Source organism: Heterodontus francisci, chromosome 7, assembly GCF_036365525.1.
Source record: "Heterodontus francisci isolate sHetFra1 chromosome 7, sHetFra1.hap1, whole genome shotgun sequence".
NCBI lineage: Eukaryota > Metazoa > Chordata > Chondrichthyes > Heterodontiformes > Heterodontidae > Heterodontus > Heterodontus francisci.
The window spans coordinates 32,749,171-32,768,583 of record NC_090377.1 but is presented as its reverse complement, the minus strand read 5'-3'; positions in this window follow the sequence as shown (position 1 = coordinate 32,768,583).

Sequence of the window (19,413 nt, the reverse complement as noted above, 5' to 3'; positions counted from 1 at the left end):
ACACCCTGTCAAGAAACATCTCGATTTTATAATTCCCATCTTGTTTTCAAATTCCTCCCTGGCCTCATCCCTGCCTATCTCTGGAATCTCCTCCAGCCCGACAACCCTCCTAGATATCTTGCTCACGTATGTGGCACAATGTAGGATTATGGTGTCCATGCATCTACAGTGATGACGCAGCCTGCTGAAGGGTGCTTCAACCATGTGACAAGGACAACCTCAGTTCTAGGTGGTTAATGATACCATATTGCAAACAAACATGATTGGTGTCCCTGGCCCTCAGTCATTATTTTGGCTCAATATAAGAATAAGTTTAACAAGAACGCACACAGGCACCAGAGGTAGACATGATGTTTAAAAACAACACTTGATGTAAATACAAATGTGTACACTAAAACAACTTAGTGATATAATGTTGAGAAGTTTCTTTATTCTTGAGTTATTGGATTTGAGAGGATATCTTGAGGTCAGTTTGCAACAGGACAGATACCCCTTTTCTATGCCTCCACAGTGAGGTATTTCCTCTTTAAAAGCTTCCTGAATGGCCATTGCAGCTTTGGTTCCAACATCTTATCAAACATTGCAGCATTGCCTCAGTGTTGCATTGGATTGTCGGCCTAGACTGTGGGCTCTAGCCCTGGAGTGCAGTTTGAAGCTATAGTGTTCTGACTTGGCGGTGAGAATGCTGCCAACTGTGCGTAGCTGACAAAGTGATGGCAAATACCTTAACACATCTATTCAACTGCTCCAATAATTGAGCGAGGAGACTGCAAGAGACCGTAAGTGAGAAAAGGGAACAATTTAATTATTTTCTCAATTGTGCTATGTACCTTGTTATAATTTTCATGTGCATGAGTATAAGTTTCAATCTACATTCCTTATCATTGGTACAAAAATCAAAAATGCAAGAAACTCAACATGCAGGGAAGTTTTCCCTGGTGTCCTGGCCAATAATTATCCCTCAGTCAGCATCACAAAAATAGATCATCTGATCATTATCACATTGCTGATAGTGGGAGTTTTCTGTGTGTGAATTGGCTGCCGCCTTTCCTATGTTCCAACAATGACTACATTTCAAAGATACTTCATTGGCAGTAAAGCGCTTTGTGATGCCTGGTGGCTGTGAAAAACGCTATATAAATGCAAGTCTTTCTTTTTCTCTTCCTACGTGAGAGGATGGATTTGCCCAATAGCCAACTCTGCAACCTGTTGTCTGTCTCAAAGCACCTGGGAAGTGACAAACTGGGACAGAATGAACATATTTGTGACAGGATTCCATGAAATTAGCAAACAGATGGGTTTGGAAAACAAATATGGTGATCTGCCACCCTAAGCAAAGCAGCTGTCACCTGGCTTACACAATTAGATATGGTGGACTAGCTGAGGTCTGTGCTATCACCTGCAGGGCCCTGAAATGTGCCAGAAGCATAGAAGGTAAGAGCAGCTGTCACCTTCACTGCTACTGGCAAGGCTGTTTCTAAATCAGCTCTCAACTCCTGACAGAGGTCGAGAACTGTTTACTTTAACAACTGAAATCTTTTCAGACATTGGTTGTCAGGTCAGGAACATATATTCAGAACTGATGCAGTCACATAGCATGAAAGCACATCTACAATGACTGAGTTTTTACTCTTATTCTGCCTTTCTAACATGCAAGAGGAAATCCATCTTCTTGTAATGTGCAGCATTTTTGTTTCTCATACCTGATTTCAGCTGGTGAATTTGCTTATGAAATTGTAATAGAAGATTGAAAGCAATGGGCAAATTGGCTGCTAATATCATACAATTAATATAAGCAATTACACAAAGATGGCCATGGGCTTGCAAATATGAGCACAAATACTAATTTCTGACTGTGTGTACACCAGATATATTTAAATATTTGCAAATAACCATCATACATTTCACAACAAATTAAAATGAAGTCCCAAACGTTTCAGCCTCGAGAAACATTTTGTGTGGATTTCAGGCAAAGTTTTTAGTTTCCCAGGCTCTAATCACAATAAACGCATAGTATGTGGTTCATACACTTTGATTTTCTCTCCCTTTTTATCCTTAAGCATCCACGTCCCTTCTGTTTCTTCACCCTGGCAGCACAGATATGATTGGGATCTCACTGTGTAAGGCATTCAGGCTCAAACTATTTTCGTTGCTAAATGTAGCCCACTGATGCACCAATATGCATCTTAGGTTTCTTACCTCCTCAACAACCTCGGCCGCTGAATAACTGTACAGATACACACAAGCATAGACACAGTGCAACTGTTACAGTGGCAGGAGCAGAAGATAATATAACTAAGTTGACAGTTCTGCAGTTAAAGTAAAGAAAGATCAGTTGATATTATAATCTGTTTGCCTTTAGGCTACTCCGTACATGATAGCATTGGTCATCTCATAGCTTGCAATTGTACAGCACAAGGAGGGAAGACACATCCAGCAATGAGGCAAGAACCTCCAACATAAAGTATATGGTTTGCTGGTTTCCTGTCCTCACCGATCTGATCTGTTTTGATCAATTTGTGATGATTTAACCCCCATGATTCTGATGCATATTTTATCAGATGCTCATTGTTTACAAGAACCCTATGAAATTAAAGGAAAGACAGCTACAAATGTAGTTAATGGAAGGCACATGCAGGAACAACTCATTAATCCTTAAGCAATGCAATGTTTCACATGTAGATTGATAAAGAAAAGGTTGAGAGCTACATACCTTTGGGAGTAAGTTTTAAGACAGAGATAAATTCAGGAATTTTAATTGTGGGAATGTTAAAAGTTATGTTAACACAAAACATAAAATATGCCAGGGAAGAACAACTGATATTGTTCTGATCTTTAGTCCACCTCCCTGCCAGTCACAGGATTCAGATTACAAACAGTGAGTGAATTCCTATTGAAAATAATGAAAACTGTGAATACCTTTGGAGTGAAAGTTAATAACACAAGTGTGAATTGGTGCAATGGGGGATCACGTACTATCACTCCTTCTCAGTGCAAAAGCATCTTAGTTAACCCCGGGTAAATACTTTTTGGCTGTCAGAGACTTAATCTTGTACATCTTAGTCCACTGCTAATCATAAGCATGTTCGACTTTGTGTTAGCCCGAAGCAAAGGTAGGCAGATTAGGTGTTTGACATAATATTATAGGTCATAAATCAAGTGCTCCTTTGGATTTTTTTTTTGCCTAGTACTCACTCTTAGGGCTAAGACAAGTTGTAATTACACGTCAGTAAGCACTGCAAAGCAGAGGAATGAAATACATTGCACTGCACGATAAAATGAGCCCCATAAAAGCAAACAATATGAGAATTAGGTGAACCAATCCAGTATTTTACGACAGAAGAACAAAATTACACTGAGATTACAGACTGGTACAGAGTCAACTTTTGATTAATCAGGAGCCAAGCTGTAACTGACAGGAACACTGCAATATTATTAAAGTATAAATGCTCATATTCTGTTGTCAACATAGCAAGTGTTTGTTCATGTTGACTTTCACACAGCTGGAAACCTTTTCAGCTGCAATCCAGCAATTCACTGATAGATATGCAAATCTGATCTGTATAATGAAGTTGAAAGATACTTTTGTATTTCAGCACCTCTGGACATATTATACACTGTTACACTACAATACATAGTACAGAAAATGCTCAAATGTAAATGGTTACTTTATGAACAGCATTGTGGCAAAGAGATGTTTATCTCATGTCTGGCTTTTTCCAATGTTTTTCATTTGCACCTCAGGTCACCTCAATATCATTTGCATTACATGGGGCTAATTGTAACCCTGCAAATCTAAAATGGAAATTCAACAAAAAGTAGACTTGCACTTTGAGTAATATATTTAATAATGTTTACACATGCAACGGAAAGTTTTGTAATTTCAGAACACTCTTTTATCACCATATTAGTGTTGCATGGACTGGTAGCTTTGTTTCTCTTCTCGCTGGAAAACAGGGCATTTGTCAAACAGAAATTTAGAAAAGATTTGCCACCCACTTTCCATTCCAGGCCCGCCTGACTTGATTTTTAAGTAGGTCTCAAAACAGGAGGCTAACACTCCGTGCAGCAGCCTAATGTGATTTTCCTGTATCAATGGGCAAGGTGTGCTCCTCCCGGCCCCATAAAAACTCTTTAACCCACTTCCAGTCCCTGAAAGTTACTGTCACCTCCACTCCCCCAGCACCTTTGTAGATGGCCTCCCTCTTTCCTCCCAGGTATGTACTATCATTGAGCTTGGCATAGGAACCAGCCATTTTTCCACCCTACCCAACCAGCTCACTGACTGCATGCTCATGAGCCCCAAGGCGGTTGGGGCCTTTAACTGCTGCAATTGTAATGTCCACTGCCTGCTTGATTAATGCAACAAACCAAATGTGTCCTTAACAATCCAGCACCATGTCATGCACTGCAATTGGTATGTGTATTAGGGGGAATAAAGCTGAAAACATTAGTATGATAAGACAGGAATATTTTTATTGCTGGCCCATTAACACTATATAAGTAATTCTTTTAGTTCCCACTTGCTTGTTGGATGAATTCCAATTATCCATGTTTGAAATTCAGAGGTTTCTAGTACCTCATTTATATTGCTTAATTGATACTGGAGTCAATCCAACATGGTCTCCTCTATGGAGAGAGTCTGGCAGTGTAACAGTCCCCACATACTGACATCATACTGATATTAAAACTCACCCCTCTGGTCATAGTTTTCAGTCCAGATAGATTCTGGATATTAGTGTAGATTAAAAGGCAGCTTGATCTCACACCAAGGGGAGTTTTTTTTTTAATTTCCCCTGATGCTTTCATACAATCAGAAATGTAGGGCCATATTTTCCTCTGTTCAGAAAAAATAGCCTTTTTCTTTCACTGAAATTTATGATTGTGAAAAAAGACATGAAAATGTGCAATTCTTGGGAATGCATTTTCGTTGGTGAGAATAAGAAACAGTCCATCACAACACATCTGCAAAAATGATTCTTTAACATGCCCTAATCAGCTAATATACCTACATAGAATTACACAGAATTACATAGAACCTACAGCACATAAATGGGCCATTCTGCACAACTGGTCAATGCCAGTGTTTATACTCGACATAAGCTTCCTCTCACTCTAAATACCCCTGCTTATCCTGCCCCCATATCCTTTTATCTCCTTTTCCCTCATTTATGCATCTAGCCTTCTCTTAAATGCAGCGATGCTATCTGTTTCAACCACTATATGTGGCAGCAAGTTCCATATTCTTGTCTCTATGTAAAGAAATTCCACCTAAATTCTTTATTTGATTTGTTAGTGGCTATGATAAAGTTATTCTTCTTGTTCTGGAGTCATCCATAGGTGGAATGTACTTCCCCAAATTCTCCAAATTGACTCTTCATAATGTTAACGATCTCTATTATATCTCCTCCTGGAGATTTGTAATTTTAGCCCAACTGCTCAATTTTTCCTCATAGTTGCACCCTCTCAGTTCTGGCAACATCTAGGTAAACCTTTTTCAATTTGGTATAATCTGCCCATTTAGATGCCATACCTCCAATGTCTAAGTCCAAATCATTTATGCATATGATGAATACCCCTGCAAGACATCACTTCGCACTTTCTGGCAGTTTGAGAAACTTCCCTTAACTCCCACCCTCTATTTGCTGCCTTGTAACCATATTGCAGTCCATTCTGCTACTTGAACCCTGGCTCCATATGCCCTGACCTTCGTTCCAAGTTTTTTTTTCTACCCTGTTAATGAAGACTTTCTGAAAGTTCATGCATTCCCCATACCTGGCATTGTTCTTCTCTATGCATTCTGTTAATTCTTCAAAGAATTCAGTAAGGTTGGTTAAACATTACATTCCTTTTAGAAATCCATGTTGATTTTTTAAAATTATATTCTCTATCTTGAGGGCCACAAAGTTGGACAGGGCCTGTAAATGGGTGCAGGTATCGCAATACATAATTAACTTGCACCCATTGCTTCCGATGCAGGCAGCGTGCAAACTTCTGATTTGCAATGAAAGCTGCATGCAGCCAGTGCTAAACATGCTGATGAGTGGCTGTATGGCCCACCAGGGGGCCCAAACTTGTGCTAGCACCACTTAAAGCCAACCTGCACCTCTTAAAAAGGAAGTGCATTAAAAGAGTATAAGCAAGAAGAACACTGAATTATGGTACAAAAGGGCAGAGAGCACACTCCAAGATTCTCCGACACTGCACTGGATGCCTTGATGGAAGAGGTTGACAGAAGAGAGTTCCTTTATCCACAGGAAGCCACAAGGCCCTGAAGACAAAGTGTACACAAAGGCAATGGGAGCAGATAGCCATGCCAGTCAATGCCAGAGTTTAGCCCCAGGACCTGGATGCAATTGCTGCAAGAAGTTCAGTGACTTCACACAAATAGTCAAGGTCAGTGAATGCATCTTGAAATGCCAGATCCCACCAACTGCACCACTAGCCTCACACACTGCTCAATGCATCACACCCCCATCATTCACCTTCCAACAATCTCTATCAACTATGACTCATATACAGCATTCATAGCTTCACTTCACCCTCACAGGCTTAGCATGGTTGCAAGCCTCATATCCACATAAGAACATAGGAACATAGGAGCAGGAGTAGGCCATTCAGCCCATCGAGCCTGTTGTGCCATTCAATACGATCATGGCTGATCATCCACTTCAATGCCTTTTTCCCACACTATCGCCATATCCCTTTATGTCATTGGTATTTAGAAATCTGTCAATCTCTGCTTTAAACATACTCAATGACTGAGCTTCCACAGCCCTCTGGGTAGAGAATTCCAAAGATTCACAACCCTCTGAGTAAAGAAATTTCTCCTCATCTCTGTCCTAAGTGGCTTCCCCCTTATTTTGAAATTGTGTCCCCTGGTTCTAGACTTCCCAACCAGGGGAAACATCTTAGCTGCATCAACCCTGTCTATCCCATTAAGTATTTTATAGGTTTCAATTAGATCACTTTTTATTCTTGAAAACTCCAGAGAGTACAGGCCCAGTTTCCCTGATTTCTCTTCATAGGACAGTCCTGCCATCCCGGGAACAAGTCTGGTGAACCTTCGTTGCACTCCGTATGTGGCAATAATCTTCTAATTCTTGGGCAATCCCTTGGGAACGAGGATGACTTTCTTCTACTTCAGGGTTGTGGGTCCTTAGGTGACTGAATAGTCCAATTCTGGACCCGCACTCTCTGCCACAGGTGGGGCAGGTGGTGTTTGGTGAGGTGAGTGAATGGGATGATTGAATTTCCGAACTCTCCTTCTGCTGTTGACATTTGGTCACTGCCTGGGCATGTTGACATTGTTCAAACTGGCTGGCACCTTCGTGGATGCTTCTTCTCCATTTTGGGTGGTTTCGGGCAAGAGATTTCCACAAATGAGTGGAGATGTCACATTTTTTCAGGGAGGCTTTAAGGACATCCTTGTAGTGTTTCCTCTGCCTTCCTGGTAGCCTCTTGTCGTGAAGGAGCTCGGAGTAGAAAGCTTGTTTTCTTTCCTAAAGTAAGGGAACCAAAACTGCACACAGTACTCCAGGTGTGGTCTAACTAAGGTTCTGAACAATTGAAGCAAGACTTCGCTACTCCTGTACTCTTGCGATAAAGGCTAATATACCATTAGCCTTCCGAATTGCTTGCTGCACCTGCATGTTAGCTTTTAACGACATATTGACGAGGACACCCAGGTCCCTTTGTACATCTACACTTTCTAATCTCTTACCATTTAAGAAATACTCTGCACATCTATTCCTCCTACCAAAATGGATAACCTCACATTTTTCCACATTATATCGCATCTGCCATGTTCTTGCCCACTCAGCAGGTCTGTCCAAATCCCCTTGAAGCTGCTTTGCATCTTCCTCACAACACACATTCCCACCTAGTTTTGTGTCATCTGAAAAACTTGGAATTATTACATTTGGTCCCCACATCCAAATCATTGATATATATTGTGAACAGCTGGGGCCCAAGCACTGATCCTTGTAAGTACCCCACTGCCAATGCAAGAATGACCCGTTTATTCCTACTATCTGTTTTATTTTATTTATTCTGCCTGTTAATCAATCCTTAATCCATGCCAGTATATTACCTCCTATCCCATGTGCTTTAATTTTGCTAACCAACCTCCTGTGGGAGACTTTATCAAAAGCCTTCTGAAAATCCAAGTATACCACATCCGCTGACTCCCCTTTATCAATTCTGTTAGTAACATCCTCAAAAAACTCCAACAGGTTCATCAAACATGATTTTCCATTCATAAATCCATGTTGACTATACCCAATCAGATCATTATTATCCAAGTGTCCATCTATCTAGAATAGATTCTAGCAATTTCCCTACTACTGATGTAAGGCTAACGTCTGTAGTTCCCTGTTTTCTCTCTCCCTCCCTTCTTGAATAGTAGAGTGACATTTACTACCTTCCAATCTGCAGGAACCATTCCAGAATCTACAGAATTTTGAAAAATGATCACCAATACATACACTTTCTCCATAGCTACCTCACAACTCACAATTTTCACACACTGCCAGCTATTCCAACCATGACCGTCACATCACCCAAACAGATTGCACCAGACTCACTGACACACTTTCTTTTCTCTTGCAGGACACAGTGATGCATAACCTCTAGCAGAAGCACCCAGCTGGTGGGATCCAGACACAGCTGCATGTCTTTACCCCCATAGAGGAGACAGTGTCGCCACCATTGGAGCGGTCATGACTAAGGCCATGAACAGCGGCGGGCTGAAACCATTGAAGATGAAAGTATGCTCACACCTAATCCTCCTTCCCACATTCCACTTTCCCATCATTCCACAATATGTTGTAGGGGAAGTGGTGGCGTAGTGGCAATGCCATGGACTAGTAATCCAGAGTCCAGGCTAATGCTCTGGGGACATGGGTTTGAATCCCACCATGGCAGATGATAAAATTTGAATTCAATTAATAAATCTGAGAATAAAAGCTAGTCTAATGATGACCATGAAACCATTGTTGATTGTTGTAAAAATCCATCTGGTTCACTAATGCCCTTTAGGGAAAGAAATCTGCCATCCTTACCCGGTCTGGCCGACATGTGACTCCAGCCCACAGCAATGTGTTTGACTCTTAAAATGCCCTCTGAAATGGCCAAGCAAGCTACTCAGTTCAAGGGAAATTAGGGATGGGCAACAAATGCTGGCCTAGCCAGCGACGCCCACATCCCACAAACAAATATTTTTTTTTAAATCTGTCAATTTAAAAGCTGCAGATGGTGTACATGTGCACCTCTTGTTTCCCCCAACTCTCCCTCACCATTGCCCTACCCTTGTGCCTTTCTCTTTTCAGATACCTAAGAATTGCAGCCTAACCAGGCAGTGATGGAAGAGAAAGGTGGAAAAGCAGGAAGACAGTGTCACTTGCTCTCATTCTCACAGTCACCAACTCAGATACTGACACCATGCCTACTTTAATGGATAGCTCAGAGGTGGGACCTGCACGTAGCGAGACTCTGGTCATGAGTGGGTTGCAGCCAGGGGAGGGAACAAAGGTAGCAAAGGTGCCTGCTCACTGGAGGGCGAGGTCACACAGGAGTTCTGCTGCAGAGGACTCAGATGAGGTCTTTGATGGGACAGCCTACAGAAGAAGGTTGATGGGTATGCACACTGAAGTACTGATGTGTGGCAGTCCTGCCAGAAAGCCTGTTGGCAAGGTCAAGGAGCATGGAGGAGTCCAACTCCAACTTGGTACAGGGCTTTGCAAAGAGCTTGTGCCCATCCTCTCCAGCATGGAAGTGGTGGCCAACTCTATGAGAACACTTGCGGACTCGTCCGTGATGCAGTGTCTGGTGACCTTTGCAGTACAAGCAGAAGCCACCCAACATCTGGCTTCTGCAATGGAAGATCAGACTGAAGTCACGCATGCTCAATTTGCTACTACGCAAGATCACACTGCTGTCATACAAATTCAGCTTGATGCCACGCAGGCTCGAACTGCTGCCAGTATAGTTACAGATAACAGTGTTCAAAGGAGCTTGCAGGGTCTCACAGCAATCTGTCCTTCAGCCCATTGCTAAGTATGCTGAGACCTGCTCTGGGGGTTGTGGGGGAGGGGGTGTGAGTGGTGGCAGTGGCTCCTTGGTGCATGAACCTGCTGTCCTCTCTCAGGATGGCAGTATTTGTCCTTCCACCATAGCCAATCCATGAGTGCCCTTGCTGTTGCCTATCAACAAGCCAGCCGAGACTGCAGAGGTGGTGCAGTCCGAAGCAGGGCCTTCTAGGCCCAGAGCTGCTTGAGTAAGGCCATCTACAGTCCCCTGCACTGAAAGTCAGCAGCCTTCCATCAGCCATGCTGCAACCACCGGAGTAGCATTGTGTAGGAGCACTAGACTAAAGGTACATGGAAGACAAGCGCTAGCAAAATGCACAAGGGTGAATAGTTGACATTTGTATGCAATACAGCATAGTTTAATTTATTAATTTGATTTGGAATGTTCATTTTGTGCTGGCTTTTATTTTGCCATTTTGGCCAAGAGGTTGCTGTGATGGTCAGTGACAGAGGAAGGAGAAGGTGTGGGACTGCTGGTAAATGGAGATTTGGGGTTGTGTTCACTAGCACCACAGTCAGATGAGTCAATCACAGACAGCCTGGCCAGAAAGAGGCTGTGTTGGTTGGCTCCTTCCTTCCTTGTCCTCCTCCTCCTCTTCCTCCTTCTCAACTGGTCCCTGTATAGTGGCAAAGGCTGTGCCCTCATGATGCTGAAGTTGTGCAGCATGCAGCATATCATGGCGAATTTGGTCATGCACTCTGCCAAGTACTGCAGGGTTCTGCTAGAGTGAAGAGGCAGCAGAAGCATTGTTTAAGGATGCCAATGGTCTACTCTATCACATTCCATGTGGCAGCATGATGTTCATTGTATGCTTGTTGCCCCTCTTTGTGTGGGTTGTGCGTCAAACTCATGAGCCATGTTGTTAGCTGATAGCCCTTGTTGCTCAGTAGCTACCCTCCAGTTTCTTTTGGTGGCTCAAATGCAGCTGGCACAGCAGACTGCACAGAATGATGACATCATGAATGCTGCCAGGATTTCAGGTATTAAGCTGCATGATACACTGTGTATTGTCGCACACAAGTGGGAGGTTGAGGCAGTGGAATTCCTTCTGATTGTAGTACCTATCAGTGTTTACATGCAGTGTAAACATGCATACAGTCAATGGCACTCTGCACCATAGGGAAGACTACAAACCATAGGATCTCTCTGCCTGCTTTTCTCTGGCAAGAGGGAATGAAATGCATTCAGGTCTCTTGGAACACAGAGACTAAGTGACCCTTATGCAACAGTGGATTGCAAACTCCAAGATGTTACAAATATCTCCAATAGATAAAAGTTCATGGTCACAGTCACCTTCACAGCCACTGGCAATCCTGTTCTCGCCCTGCTCTGAGGCTGCAGTATATCTTACAGTGAGGACCTCCATAGTAAAGCACAGATGTCTGACACACTATTATTCACTGCTCCCTGAACATTCTGGCCTCCTACTAAGATCCCTTCTATTCCCCACTCCTCCTCCACCGTCCTCTTTCAGCAGCTTGTCCTACTTTGTGTTGCATCTGCTCATTCTCCCTTTCATGCTCTAGTCCAAGGAGGATGTATATTACTGAACCCATGTCTGGGAACAAGAAGCTTGTACAGAATCCTTGAAAGCAGGACATAATCTTTCAGCACTTACCAAACCATTCTCTGTAAACTTCAGCAACTTAAAACAACTCTGGAAACCATGAAACACTTCTACAATCACAGTAAGAGCCAGTAAAAATCAATCAGCAGCTAAGCTGAATGTAGTTGATGATCTTGTTAAGTAGCGTTGCAGTGGGGGAAGGGGTCCTTCATGCTGCTGGACTCATATTCAGCTGAGTGAGGTTACAAACGGACATAAGCTGAACATTGAACTCTAAGATCGCACTGCTGGTGTCAAATCATGAACTGCCAATTCAGTGGACATTCCCTGCACATGTTAACACCTGTCAAAATGTCAACCAGTGTGGCTAGCACCAGAATTATGCACATATGCCTCAGACACCATTTTTGAGGCAAATTGGAACCCATAGTGCTGAATACAGAGCCAAATTTAATGATCTAAATGCTTTACTATCTAATCTTTTAACAAAGACTTTTGTATTTTTCATACCACCGATGTTAAGGCAGGTGATCCATAGTTCCCTGAATTAGAGCGATCTCTCTTTTTGAAGATAGAAATTGCATTTGCTGTTCACCAGTCATCTGGCACTGTTCCTTTTACTGTTGAACTTGTGCCTCTGCTATATCCTCCCTAGTTTATTTTAAAAAGGTTTTAATCTTCTGGTTGTGGAATGTGCATTTTTTTGAGAAATGAGCCAACATCAAATTTAAAAAGGCTTCTGTAAAGCCTTGGATGCATTGATCATTGTGGATAATTTTTGCTCTTGATGATCGCAAAGTCAGCTACAAAATCATAAATAGAGTCAACAAAGTGTCAAAGACTATCAACACTTGGTAGAAGGACTGGAACAAGTGGTAAAATTTACAAATCAAACAGCATAGCTAAACTGGACCTCTAATATCCATGATTGGAGATGGGAAAGATGGTCTCATTTCAAATACTTCTCTCTCATTTTCTCTATGTAGAAACACCTACAATCCCTGCAGAAACCATGGGCTGGATTTTCCCTCTGGGGGTGGGAAACAGGAGTAGGTTCCAAACCTGCCCCACCTGGGGGAAACAGTCACTTTTGTATCTTCACGGAGATGCCTTCTTAATTGGCATTTAGACAGATTCCCTGTCCAATTAAGGGTGATGGGTGGGCTCTTGAAGCTGGACGGCCAATCAGAGGCTTCAACATGAAGGAACCCTCTCACCAACATTTTTAAATTTAAACTAAAAAAACAGGTACAGCATCCAGGCCATCACTGTTGTGGGGATGCAGGGGTTTGGGGGGTGGGGGGGTGGCGGTGAGGTGTGGGGGGGGAAAGAGAGCGGTGGTGGGGGAGGGAAGAGAGCGGTGGGGGATTCCCTCTACTGGGCAGCATTTGGCTACACCCACACCCAGGCATGCAGGGAGAGCCTCTAGACCCGCCAGGTGTGCTGGCACCCGGCCTGCTGCTGAGTGCCCGCCTCCAGGCAGTTAACTTGTCCCGATTGGTTCGGGAAACTGGAGGCCGATTGGAAAATTTCAGTCGACCTGATTTAATTACAGTTAACAAGATTGATAATGAATCCCGTAGGGGCAAGTAGACCCATTGGCCCCGAATGCGCCGTCGCCGGCACCAGAAACAGCGTCAGGAAACCAGCACGCCGGCTGGTGCCTGTATTTTCTGGCGCCATCCACCCCTGTCCCCACTCTCAGCAGGGGCCAAAACTTCAGCCCCATAGCTCATCCTATTGTTGAAGTTGTCTTCTGCATTGAGTCGGATATTTTGTATATGGCCAGAAGACTGGTCACCTATTCCTTGTTATGAGCTAATTTAAAACTCCAAGGAATCTCTTAGAACTTTTTAAGATAGATTTGACATTTGCATTATGTGCAGTGCCAAACTCAAGTGGAGTAACACTGATTCTTTCAGATATTAAATGTCAGAATTGGTCCTTAGGTGTCACTTTGGCTTAGTTGATAGCATTCTCCCTAGTTTTGAGACGAGCAGATTAACCACAGCTGCCAGCTTTTAGATGAGATGTTAAGTGAAGGTCCTGTTCAGGTGAATGGAAAATATCCCATGAGGAAGAGCAGGAAGTATTCTGAATATCCTGATCTACATTTTTCCCTCAACCAATACCACCAAAAGCAAATGAACTGATCATTCATTTGTTGTCCATGGGATCTTTGTGTGTGCAAACATCTTGCATTACATTTGTGACAGTAAAATGTCCCAAAGCATTTCACAGGAATAGCAAAATTTGACTTTGAGCCACATAAGGAGATATGACAGCTGATCAAAAGTTTGGTCAAAGAGGTAGTTTTAAGGATCATCATAAAGGAGGAGAGGTAGAGAGGTGGAGAAGTTTAGGGAGGGAATTCCAGAGTTTCGGGTCTAGACAGCTGAAGGCATAGCCACCAATGGTGGAACAATTAAAATCGGGGATGTGCAAGAGACCAGAATTGGAGAAGTGCAGAGATCTTGGAGGATTGTAGAGCTGGAGAAGGGTACAGGAGATGGGGAAGGGTGAGGCCATTGGGGGGATTTGAAGCAAGTGTGAAAATTTTAAAATTAAGGCTTTGCCTGACTGGGAACCAATGCAGGTCAGTGAGTGCAGGAGAGATGGGTGAACTGGCTGGCATGTGTGCCTATTTAACAACAGTAACACTATTTCAAAAGTAATTCATTATCTGGAAGCATTCAGAAACATCCTAAGAATGTGATAAAGTGTTTTATAAATGCAAGTTTTCTTTTCCTATTTACACCATACTTCTCCAGTTTAGGAACCTGCTATGGAGTTATACAATTACTTTCACATCCAAAAATGGTAGTATAGTTGCACCTTAATAATCTCTTCAATTAAACACTTGGCATGCTTGAATATAAAGGGTTAAGTGGTAACATTCACTAAGAAATGACACAGGTGGGTAACATTTTATTTTATTTTTATTTAGAGATACAGCACTGAAACAGGCCCTTCGGCCCACCGAGTCTGTGCCGACCATCAACCACCCATTTATACTAATCCCATATTCCTGCCACATCCCCACCTGTCCCTATATTCCCCTACCACCTACCTATACTCGGGGCAATTTATAGTGGCCAATTTATCATTCTGGCTTTAAGCACAGCACCAAAGCTTGTGTACCACTCCTTGCACTTAACTCAATATCAAAATTAAACCTAATTAAGAAAAATTAAAAATTCTAATGTCTTATCACATTTATGTTATAAATTAAATATTCAGGCCAAACAGATTAGGAAAGCCTGCATTTATAATCTACACTCTGTGAGTTGCACCTATTATGGTTCTCTAATGAGAATTCTAATGAGAGATCTTGTGCTCGGGTCAAGGATGTCATGGAGCGGCTGCAGGACATTCTGAAGGGGGAGGGTGAACAGTCAGAGGCTGTGGTTCTTATTGGTACCAACGATAAAGGTAGAAAGAGGGATGAGGTCTTGCAACAAGAATTTAGGGAACTAGGTAGCAGATTAAAAAGCAGGACCTCAAAGGTTGTAATCTCTGGATTACTCCTGGTGCCACATGGAAGATGAGGATAGAGCAGATGAATGCATGGCTGAAGAGATGGTGCAGGAGGGAGGGCTTTAGTTTCCTGGATTACTGGGTCTGTTTCTGCCGAAGGTGGGACCTGTACAAGTCAGACGGGCTGCACCTGAACCAGAACAGGACCAACATCCTTGCTGGGAGGCTGGCTAGTGCTGTTGTGGGGTGGGGGTTAAACTAATTTGGCAGGGGGATGGGTTACAGAGTGGAGGTACAGTAGGGGGTGACGCAGGGCCAAATATAGAAGAGAAACTAAGTAAGCCTGGAAAGTAGAGCAAATATAGACCTGTTCAGGCACAAGCGAATAATGCAAGACTGGATTGCATCCATTTTAATGCAAGGAGTCTTACAAGTAAGGCAGATGAATTGAGGGTAAAATAAAAGCAAAATACTGCGGATGCTGGAAATCTGAAATAAAAATAAGAAATGCTGGAACCATTCAGCAGGTCTGGCAGCATCTGTGGAAAGAGAAGCAGATTTAACGTTTCGGGTCACTGACCCTTCTTCGAAAGGTTCCGAAGAAGGGTCACTGACCCGAAACGTTAACTCTGCTTCTCTTTCCACAGATGCTGCCGGACCAGATGAATTGAGGGTGTCGATTAACACATAGGAATATGATATTATTGCTATCACAGAGACAAGGTTGAGGGAAGGGCAGGACTGGCAGCTCAACATTCCAGGGTATAGAATCTTCAGGCATGATGGGAGGGGGGTATAAAAGAGGAGGTGGTTTTGCACTGTTGATCAAGGAATCAATTACTGCAGTCAGGAGGGATTATATCTTAGAAGTTTCCCCACATGAGGCCATATGGGTAGAACTTAAAAACAAAAAGGGGGCAATCACTTTGCTGGAAGTTTACTACAGGCCTCCAAACAGTCAGGGAGAGATAGAAGAGCAGATATGTAGGCAAATCTCAGAGAGATGTAAAAATAATAGGGTAATAATAGTAGGAGATTTCAACTTCCCCAATATTAACTGGGATAGTCTTAGTGCAAAAAGCTTAAAGGGGGCGGAATTCTTAAAGTCCATCCAGGACAGCTTTTTGAGCCAGCACGTAGAAAGTCCTACGAGAGAAGGGGCAGTACTGGACCTAATCTTAGGGAATGAAGCCGGACAAGTGGTAGAAGTGTCAGTGGGGGACCATTTTGGGGATAGTGACCATAACTCTAAGATTTAAGGTAGTTATGGAAAAGGACAAAGATGGGCTGGAAATAAAGGTACTGAATTGGGGGAAGGCTGATTTCAATATGATAAAACAGGATCTGGCCAAAGTGGACTGGGAGCAGCCACTTGTAGGAAAGTCTACATCAGACCAGTGGGAGTCATTCAAACTGGAAATAGTGAGAGTTCAGGGCCAACATGTTCCCGTAAAGGTGAACATAAGAACTCAGAGCATGAGTAGGCAATGCAGCCCCTCGGGCCTGCTCCACCATTCAATACAATCATGGCTGATCTCATCTCGGCCTCAACTGCACTTTCCTGCCTATTTTCCATAACCCTCCAACCCATTACTAATTAAAAATCTGTCCATCTCCTCCCTAAATTTACTCAATGTCCCAGCATCCACCGCACTCTGGGGTAGTGAATTCCACACACTCACGACACTTTGAGAGAAGTAATTTCTCCTCATCTCTGTTTTAAATCTGCTACCCCTTATCCTAAAACTATGACTCTCGTTCTAGATTGCCCCACCAGAGGAAACATCCTCTCTACGTCTACTTTGTCAATCACCTTAATCACCTCCACCTCCAGGATAAAATCCACCCCCCACCCCCCCCATTACTCTCTATCGCGGATGGAGCGAGGTCATGGAGGAATTTGAGGGCAGAGAGATGGATTTTAAAGACAATTCACTGAAGCATGGGCAGTCATTGGAGCTTGGTGATGACAGGCATAATAGGGACGCAGGTCCAGGTTTAGGTGAGGACATGGGTGACATTGCTTTGAATGAGTTGAAAGATCATTATATGTAGCTTACACACAAATAAATGGGAATGGCCTCACTTTCTATCTCTAACGTGAAAGCAGCTGGTATATGTGGTTCCCACTTGGCTCAGCACAGCATGGGTCAGAATGAAGCAAAGTTTTCTAGGGCATGCCAGCAAAAGATCCAATGGGTACTGGAGTGCAAAAATGAAGACTACATAAGACTGCAGGGCTGAAGTCTCAAAGGAAGACAAGGCTTTATCTGGAGGACATAATATTAATAAACAAGATCACCACTTATTCAGCTGGTGATTGGTGGGGGAAATCACCATCCCTCTCAAGGTAAAAACAGCAGTGGTCCAATTATCCTGTAGTTAGCTGCAGGCTGGCATGCATAAACCACTCGCTATGGCAGCATTGGAGCTAGGGAAGGGCTTGTTAACCATAGTAAAGGTGTGTGCCAGGGATTAAAATCAATTTACTTGCAAAATACTGTACCTGACGATTTTGAATCTACAGTTTTTCCCCTGCTGTTGTCAATCAATTATAAAAATCCTGACAGATCTTGCAGGAAAATTTTATGAAGCAAATGCTTATAATAATTTCCCCCCATCTTATTGATAACTGGCTTAATTCAAGCTTTCCAGCAAACTCAAATGCCTCAATGTGAAGCACTACAATTATTGTGAGGCATCTTGAGATATGCTGAAGATGTGATAGGGCACTTTATAAATGGAAGTTCTTTCTTTCTTGGTTAATTACCAACAGCACAGAAAAATCTCAACTCAGCTCCAAGTTTTTTTGATATATCTACTTATTTATTAAATTCCTGCCGTTCAGAGTATTCAAACTTATAAATAAACTCCTTCCTCAAACCAGCCCAGTTCATGTGGGGTGTAACTTTTCAACCTGGTACTATCACTGTCTGCTGAATTTAAAGCAAATTCCAAACTTACAGTGCACATTAAAATTGTGTCAGCTAATGCTCACTTTCATCATTTGAAATCTTAAGATTACATGGTCTCCACCACTTTTTTGTCAAAATTCTGATACTTCCTTTTGTGTTCAAATGGACTGTTCCTCTAGTTAATCTAGATAATGAATTCAACAGGTACTGTGGGAGGTGCGGCTGGATTTCTGGCTGTGACTCACAGTGCTGGAACAATCTGTTGAGGATTTAAATTTGGCAACTAGAGTCAAGGTACACATACATTCAGAACCATAAATTTGAATATTTAATAAGTGGTATATCAAGGCATTTATTCGAATTCAGTTTAGCAATTTTCCCAGTCTTTCCGTCCCCATTTTTAAAGAGAACTATCTTTCTGAAGGAAAACCTTATTTTTATTCAAAAAGGAGAATACCCCCACCAAGATCATCATGATCAATAGTACACTGTTTTGACAGTGTTAATAGGCATGTTTATACATACTGGATCCAGTTTGGGACAATTACCTCAGTACATTGCTCTTCCCTCTTTTACACTCTGTGTTTGGAAATGGTTTCTTTAGCACTGCTGGGATCCAGTGTACAATATGGGGATACAAACTGTATACACTTAGGACTGGTACGGTGCCAATATTAGTAACTTTTCACATGCAAAGTCATGGACGGACACCTACATCCTACCGACTGAATGCCAGAAGTTTGAACACCTGCACATTGCACCCCATCCCAGAACATTCAGCACATTTGTAATGCCTCAGTTATACGCCACCAAATAGCATTGTACTGCATCTATCGTTAACAGCAATGCATATGAATAGTTACAACAACTTACAATTATGTATAATGCCTTTCACTCAGTAAAACATTCCAAGGTGCTTCACAGGAACGTAATAAATCAAAAGTTGACACAAAGTCAAAGAAGAAGACATTGGTACAGGTGACTTGGTCAAAGAGGTAGGTCTGCAAATCCATGACTCAGTTAAAGAGCGGCTGAGTGGAGCAGGCATGCATGTGTACTCAGTATATGCATGGATCTCTGCTCACTGGACTTTGACTGCTAGAGAGATTTTTAAAAGGAGAGAAATTCAAATGTTTGCTTTTGAAGGTCACATCAGCTTTATTTTAGCTTTAGCCTTAACAGTTAAAAATCACTTCATACCACTGCACAACATTTTCAAAGAACAACATCTTTTTGGAACAGCAACTGTCAACGTCAGAATAAAACCAGCAACAGCATACTAATTTAGCATCAGCAAGGTGCAATGATTGTATTGCACCATTGTGAAAGATGTAGTATAACTGAGACATTAAGACCTATTGTAAT